The sequence below is a fragment of the Alnus glutinosa genome, chromosome 2 (genome assembly GCF_958979055.1).
Source record: "Alnus glutinosa chromosome 2, dhAlnGlut1.1, whole genome shotgun sequence".
Lineage (NCBI taxonomy): Eukaryota > Viridiplantae > Streptophyta > Magnoliopsida > Fagales > Betulaceae > Alnus > Alnus glutinosa.
This window is the reverse complement of record NC_084887.1, coordinates 15265163-15273843: the sequence shown is the minus strand read 5'-3', so window position 1 is coordinate 15273843 and position 8681 is coordinate 15265163.

Below are 8681 nucleotides of genomic sequence, written 5' to 3'. Positions count from 1 at the left end.
AATGGATTAATTGATATGATAATATTGTTGAATAATATTATTGTGTGAAATATATATATATATATATTTATGGTATTATAATATTATTGAGATAATAATATTAACAATGAAACGAACTAGGCTCAAAACGGACTTAGATTATAATCTTACTTATTCATAATGGTAAAGATCCAATGTGAAAATATCTATGAGAAATATCTATGGTAAAAATTTAATTAGTAAGTTTTAAATAAATATCTATGGATTAACCCAAGTTAAATTAGCTAAGATAGAACTTAATCGTAGGTGAATTAAAATATCTGTTGATATTTTGTATAGTCATCATTCCATTTGATGACTCACCATCATGATTCATCACTGTCATGCTTGCCCTGTGACTCACCTTTGAATCTCTCAGGTTATTTGACAGAGGCTTTCTTCTTCTATTTTTCACGCACCATTCGTCCTTCTTCTTTCTTATTTTCTCTTCTCTTTTTATTTCTTCTTCCTTCTTCGTTTCTGTACACGACTAGGCAGAGAGAAAAAGAGAGTGAAACCGAGAGAGAGAAATCAGAGAGAGAACTGAGAAATTGAGAGAGATAGAGAGATCGGGAGAGATAAAGAGAGGAACCGGAGATGGAGTCAGACTCGAAGAGAAAGGTAGCCGGAGAGGGAGAGAACCGGCGAACCCGTAACCTAGGGGGAGGCCAATCCTCCATGGATCGACGCCAGTGACTCGAGTTTATGCCGATTCTACCGGTGAGTTGACGATTGGTGGAGCCAATAGACCGAACCCAAAAAGACCCGAGACCCGGCGGCTTGAAGGCTGGTTTTCATGGCGATCCAATGAGGGCTTTCCGGCAATTTCTAGTGGATTTTCTATGAAATTTCCAGGGTAAATTCTTATAATCCATTTTGATTTATTCTGGGTATTTTCTTGTTGATCATTGATCGATTGAATTAGTTAATGGATTTTGGTTTACTGATTTATTGTAAAATTGGATGTCTTGATTTATAGGTATTTTGAGGGTTGGTTGTTTGAACCGATTGTGTGTGTGTGTGAAACACAGCCGTGTACTCCTGTATTGAAATAATCCACTGTTAGGTTGAGTTAAGTTTTGGGTATTGATTTTATGTGTTAGCAATGAGTGATGTTTTGTGTTCTTTGAGCTGTGTTGTAAATATGGATGATTCCAAAGCTGAAATATTCTGATTTGGGTGTATGTAATATTTTTCCTCTGTTTTGACTATAGTTTGTACAAATTTGGAGATCAATTGATTGTGTGTTGGGTATGGGTGTTTTGTAGTGGCCGTGTGTTACTGTGATGTTTTAGGTGTGTGTGTGTTACTTGATGGCCGGTTATGTGATGTTCTGGAATTAAGGTTGTTAGTATTTTATGTTGGCTACATTTTGGATGACAAAAACACTTTATGTAATGGTTGCAATTTAAAGAGGATGATTAGTTTCTATTCAGAGTCTTCATGTAATATGGACAGTGTTCATTTCAAGTCATGTGACTGATCACAAGTTTCTAGAAGATGTCCATGAAGATTCCATTCAGTTTCCAAGTCAAAACAGCCGGTTCCTGTGCAACCATCCGGACGGGCCTTTGAAGGCGTCTGGACGCCCCGCAATGTTTAGAAGCTTCAGTGTTGAAGATGTCCAAACGTCAGAGCAACACCGTCTGGACGCTAGGTCAAGCTTCTCCAATTTCTACACGGAGTTGGATTTCAGTCGACACTGTTTGGGAAGTCTCTACAAGACGTCTGAAAAACGTGGCAACATGTCCGGACACTGTCTAGCATTTCAGAATATTTCGGACTTCCTTTCTGAGCACGGAAAGGAGTTACAACGAAGACCGTTCGGACGCTCGGCTAAGCCATCCGGACGTGGACTTGTTATTGAAAGAATTGCGCTATTCTAGAAGGCGGTCGCAGAAGATTGTCCGGACGAGGCTAACTTCTATCTGGACATTTAATAGCCAGAGTTCGAATTTGAGCAGATTTAGGATTTCTGTAAGCCTATAAATAGAGGGCTCTAGGCTTGTAATTTGTATGAATTCTGTAGTGCTTAGAGAGGGTTTATAGGGAGAATTGAAGATCGGCTAGCTCTTTACCCGTTGCTGGTGTGTGCTCAACAGTTTGTGTGAAGTCTATCTTAGGGGTCGGCCCTAAGGTAAAGGAATCCATCAAAGACCCCTTCAAGTAGGAGACTTGGTTGGGATGCATTCACGAGGAGATTCGTGTTATAGTTAAGGGTATGACTACTACAATGGGTTTTGTGAGTACGAGTGCTTTGTAACTTGCTTAGTTTTTGGATAGTGGAGTTCCTGGGTTTGGCTGTCCCAGAGTGGTTTTTCTCTTCATAGAGTTTCCACTTTGTCAACAAATATCTTGTCTTCTTCAAATTTCGCATTTAAGATATTTTGTTGCACACAAACACACACTTGGTTCTTTTAGAAGTCAATATTTATTTTCAAAGGTTGTTTTCAAAAGTAATAAAATATGATTCCATAGTTTGATTGTGAAAGACCGAGTAGTTTTGAAAAGGTTGATTTACAGTGGGTTGGTAAATTCTGGTTATTGACTTGTGAGTGGTAACTCCTACAATTGTTGTAATCTTGCCCTAAAAGATGTGGGGAGTTTTATTGTCCGTTTTAGATTGGTTTTATGGAAAAGGGTTCAATATTATTTTGATGAGTTTGGCCATGTACTATGTTTTAGGATTTATTGATTAGTCTATATTCTAGAAATTGGGCATTCAATTATGTTTTGGTTAGATGGTTATGATTTTCTAGTTGGGTTTAATTTGGTTAAATGTTAATTTATTAAAGTAACCCTTTATCATTGGATTTGAGAAATACGATTTAAAATATTATTAGGTTGATTGATTTGTGATATTAATATTGAAAAATTGAAATTGACTTCTAAGTGTTTGTGTGCACAAAGTGTTAACAAAATAATAACAGTGCGGAATTTAAATAACACAAGAATTTTTTGTTAACGAAGTGGAAAACTCAATATAAGAAAAACTACTCCAGGGCAGCCAAACCCAGGAGACAAGACTAGTTATAAAGTAGTAGCACTCACAAACCCCTGATGCAGTGGTCATACCGTGCAGTCTAACGTGTAACCCAACACGAACGCCTCCTAACCAGGTCTCCTACCTGAAAGGGTCTTCAATGGAATCCTTTACCTTAGGGCCAACCCCTAAGATAGACTTCAGATTAAGCGCAGCAACATCACACACAGCAACGACTTCAGAGAGATCAACTCAACTTAATAATCTCACAATATAGCTCTCTAAGCACTAATGGAATTCAATACTGAATTCTTGCTGTTCTCAAGCCTAGGGACCTCTATTTATAGACTGACGGTTCAAATGAGCGTCTGGCTTAATAAAAACTAGGCACTGTCCCGACGGTAGTCATGGGTTGTCCGGACGGACAACTGTGTAATCGACTTCCCGAGAATTTCGCTGAAATTCTTTCCTGTTATTGAGCCACGTCCGGACGGTGGTGCCCTGTCGTCCGGACGGTGGCACTTCCGCTACAAGTAATTTCCATATATGGGCTTCGCGCGTCCGGACCAGGGGGATGATCGTCCGGACGGTTGATTTTGATGCACGCAATTTCCATATCTGATGCACGCGCGTCCGGACCATGCTGACTAGCGTCCGGACATCTGGATTTTGAATGCGATACTTGCCTTATGGATGAGCGCATCCGGACGGGAATCCTCGTCGTCTGGGCGGTTGTAGCGATCTTCCCACAATTGTGTTTTGGAAAGAAATCCTGAAGCTTGGTTAAACATTGAGAGTCATCCAGACGTGCTGTTGAAACGTCTGGACAGATGCAAGCTGGAGCAGTTTGAAACTTCTCGACACCAGGGAAGGTTCGGATGGAAAGTTCTCGTCGTCCGGACGGATGATGCTTTGGAGATGGGCGTCCGGACGATATGACATGTCATCTGAATGGCTGGCACTTTGGACAGATGGGCGTCCGGACGGTATGACAAGTTGTCCAGACGATTGACAGGGAACCAAATTTTCTACCTTGCAAACTGTACACAATCTTCTGGAAGCACTTCTGAATAGCGGAATTCCTCTTAAAAAGCATCTTTATAAAGAAGTGATTTTGTCCAACAAAAAACTCCCTCTTTGGCCATTTTGGGACAAAAATCTCTTGACCGGTTAAAAATACAATCCTGGTCCAAATAAAAATTACTCCCCCTTTTTGTCATAAAGGGACAAAGGGTAAAACAGAGTAATAAGAAAACACACAAAAATTACTCCCCCTAAAGGTCTCAGAAGGACCAGGGTAAACAGAGTAATAAAGTCCACAAGACTGAAATAAACAAGAATTGAAAAACAACATGAAGCTGAAACGAGGAAAGAAGAGCAGCATCATTAGATCGTTCACAAGTACAGTAGCAAACTTATGTACCCAATTCTGACAAATCAGTCAAAGATCAAGTCAGAATTATGCAAACATATAGTCGATGAACAAGTATAAGATAAGAAAAAATGTCCCTGCAAACATAAGAATGAGAATCGCTTGCTCAACTCGTGCAGTGTGTGTGTGTGTGAAGGCTTCGTCAAAAAGGTATGACTTTCACCGATATAGCACAAAGCAACCAGATCTTCCACACAAGGGAGAAAATCAGTGAGAGATTAGTCAAAAGTCAGACCTTATTAATTACTAGGGCCTAGCCACCCTTATCTGATACACTCCCCCTATGATGCAGCATCCAATTGTTTTACTTGTACCATGAAGGACAAGGTAAATATTTTAATTGCACCATGAAGGACAAGGCATATTTTAGTACATTAGCAGAAAATATACATATATAGTGCAAAATTCATAAGAATAACTGCTTGATTCTTTTGATGCTGCAACCTAGAGAAAATGCCAGAGTTTTTAGATTCTAGGTTCAACTAGCATTTGGTCAATTTGGCCATCTTATCAAAACCTCTTCTCTTATCCAGAATTTCTAATAACAAAAACAAAAAGTTAGAGAAGGAAAGATGTACCTTTAGAGGAGTCTAGGATAGTGTACATTTTCATCACATAAGGAAAGAAGCTATCCAACTTTTGCATATACAGGAAAACACTTGGTAGATATAGTCTTAAACTCTCAATCATATCTAAGCAAAGTAGATTGATGCATAAAGAATTGAGATATCAGGTGAAAACACATGCAATATCTGATATGCCAAGAAAAGAAAAAATATCCTGCAATTTCTCCCCTTTTTTTTATTAGTAAAAGAAATGCTATATGGAAATAACATCATATGCAAGGCATTATCAAACCTGTGTAAGCTCGATGATGCCAATATAGAAAAACAGTCGCTCGACCTGCTTTTTCTGTCTTCCCCAGCAAGTACCTGCAATGTTCTCTCAAGAGAAATAGGGGGCAAAACAAAACTAGTTCCTAGATTGCATACAAAATATAACAAGTAAAAATCAAGCAATCAAACCTGATGCCTTAGGATTAGGAACCAAATCCTAGGCATGAACACCTTCTCCTGCTAGGTGTGTCCATTCCCCCTCATGGGGTGAATGTTATTCTTCTTCTTGACCCAAGCCTGCCTTCCAGTGGGTGGTTGCTGACAGGACTTCATCTGTTGACCCATCCACTCTATCATGCTTTGCATCCAAATAGGTGGCTCTCTGTAGTATTGATCATCTTCCACCTTCTGCGACCTTTTCGAGTGCTTGGATTTGATCTTGGATTTGCCACTGCGATTGGTAGGTACAAATTGTTGCTGAGGTCGTTGATGTTGAGATGCCTGGTATCGTGGTGCATGAGACCAAGGAGCTTGATATCTTGGTGCTTGATGATAAGGAGCCTGATACCATGGAGTCTGATGCTGGGTCAGAGGTCTAGTGTCATGATTAGCTTGTCTGGGCACTTCTTTCTTGGCCTTCACCTTATGTACTTTAAGAAGGGAGCACTAAGGTCGGACATGCCCACTAAAACCGCAGTGATGGCATATAGGAGATCTTCTGATGGAATGGGGCTTCTGGGTGCCCGGAACATCTCAATAAAGCTTGTCCTTCCCTTTATCTTTAACAGGAGGAGGATTTGGGACTGCAGGCATAACAAAAACAATCCTGGAGGTAGAGGGAGTGTCAGTGGGAGGAGCTACATACCCGAGACCAGTCTTGTCGATTGGGCTCTTCTGAATTGATAGCATATGAGTAAGCTTTTCATCAGTGACTCTCTCTAATTGGAGCTATGTCTCTAGTAACTTCTCCTCTAGCTCTTGTATTTTCTGCAACAAGGAACTCTTCTCAGTCTACAAACTGTTCAGATCATGAAGGTGCTGCATATGTCCTTCCCTCAGTTTTCATACTCTAGATAGAGAGTTTTGTACGCCTCCTTGAGTTCATCCCCATTGTCGTTGTGCTCTGAGTAATAAGAATCCTCCTCTTCTATAAGTGGGGCCACAAAGGCTAGAAATTTTTTTGACTCAGGAGCTTCTTCTTCTTCTGACTCATCACTAAGAGTCACATTGTATGCCTTCCCTTTACCCTTCTTGAGGTTCCCACAATCAACTCGTATATGCCCAAATCCTGAGCACTCAAAGCATCTCGAACCTCTGGGATCTTTCTTCTATGCTTCCTTAGGTTCAGCTTCTCTGGGAGCATTCTTCATCTTTTCAGAAAACGTCTTCTTGAATCGGTCATCTCTCATTAGTCTTCTGAAATTTTTTGCCAGCATAGCCATAGCCTTTTCTTCTTCCTCAGAGTCATCTTCAAATAAGGCTTCTAGCTTTTCCTTGGAAGCCTTCAGGGCAATGGTCTTCAGCTTCTTGACCGGGGGCAGGGATAGCTCATAAGTTTGAAGAGATCCCACCAACTCTTCAATCTTCATTTCTTCCAAATCTTTGCTCTCTTCAATTGTAGTCACTTTGATCCTGAAATGCTTAGGCAAAGATCTTAGAATTTTTCAAATCAGCTTTACATCCGAGACGGGCTTCCCAAGACTCACCATTGAGTTTCTTAGGTCACTCATTTTGGAGTAAAACTCTCCAAATGTCTCTTCTTCCAACATCTTGATTTCCTCAAATCTGGAAATCAACATTTGAAGTTTGGCAAATTTTACAAGTTTGGTGCCTTCATATGTTGTTTCCAAGATTTGTCACGCTTCTTGAGCAGATTCATAGTTTGAAATTTTTGCAAATTCAGACGGTGAAAGTGCTTGACATAGAGCATAGAGGGCTTTATCATTAGAAAGTCGTACATTTTTCTGAGGGACTAGTTCGAGTGCTGCAACCGCTGGTTTAGACCAACCAGTTTCAACAATACTCCAAGAGTCAATAGATTTTAAAAAGAACCGCATACGAGCTTTCCAACAGCCATAGTTCGTACCATCAAAGGCAGGAACAGTATTAAGAGTTTGAGACATTTTAGATAGAAGTCAAAGAAATAACACTCGAATTGAATCTTAACAGAGTGTACCAAGCTCTGAATGCGATACTTGCCTTATGGATGAGAGCGTCCGGACGGGAATCCACGTCATCCGGATGGTTGCAAAGATCTTCCCATAACTGTGTTTTGGAAAGAAATCCTAAAGCTTGGTCGAACATTGAGAGTCGTCCGGATAGATGCAAGCTGGAGCAGTTCGAAACTTCTCGACACAGGGAAGGTCCGGAAGGAAAGTTCTCATCTTTTGGCGGATGATGCTTTGGAGATGGGCGTCCGGACAGTATGACATGTCGTCCGGACGGCTGGCACTTTCAGATGGGCGTCCGGACGGTATGACATGTCGTCCGGACGGCTGACAGGGAACTGAATTTTCTGCCTTGCAAACTGTGCAGAATCTTCTAGAAGCACTTCTGAATAGCAGAATCCCTGTTAAAAAGCATATTTACAATGAAGTGATTTTGTCCAATAGAATGTGGCTGATTTATGCATAGGCTTCTTGTTGGCTGATTTATCTATGCTTTAGAAAATGATATTAGGAATTCTGGATGGTACTCAATTGTTAATAATTATTGAAACCTAGATTAGAAATTATTCTAAGGTATTTGTTTGCTAATTGATTGAGTATTGATTTTGTAGTATAAATCAAAGATGGAAGTGTGCTATTAAAAGAACTGAATTTTGGTGTCATATGAAAAAGGATTGACCATTATTTTGATCAATTGTGTGATTCGTGGAAAATGCAATTATGTGTGACTAAGGTTCATGTTTAGGCATGAATTTCTAATAAGTAATGATATTAACCTTCTATGCACATATATATGTATTTATTGCAGATGATGAACTGAGACTGCACAAAAGAGTTGTAAGTATAAATTACTTACTGAGGGTAGTACTGGATTTCAATAGTGTTGTGCTTATATTTTAATTTAATTGGATGCGTGTGAATGATTATTGCATAATGTGAATAATCAAACTATTAATATTGGGAGCTACGTTTCCCAAAGGTTTAGGATGGGAATAGTGCCTGAAACCGAAAACCCTAATAATTAATATTGGAGTCAACGTCTCTCAAAGTGCTAGTAGAGTGACATGGAACGTACTTTGCTAGTTCGAAAATAAGCTAATCAAAACGTAATGTAGAGGGGACGGCCTCAAGAAAGACGCTAATCGGGTGACGGCCCTAAACGAGTGGAGTGCAATGACTATATTGAACTGTTTAACACTTTGCATAGAAAACTGTGGTCTCATCATTATGTTATCTCTATCCTT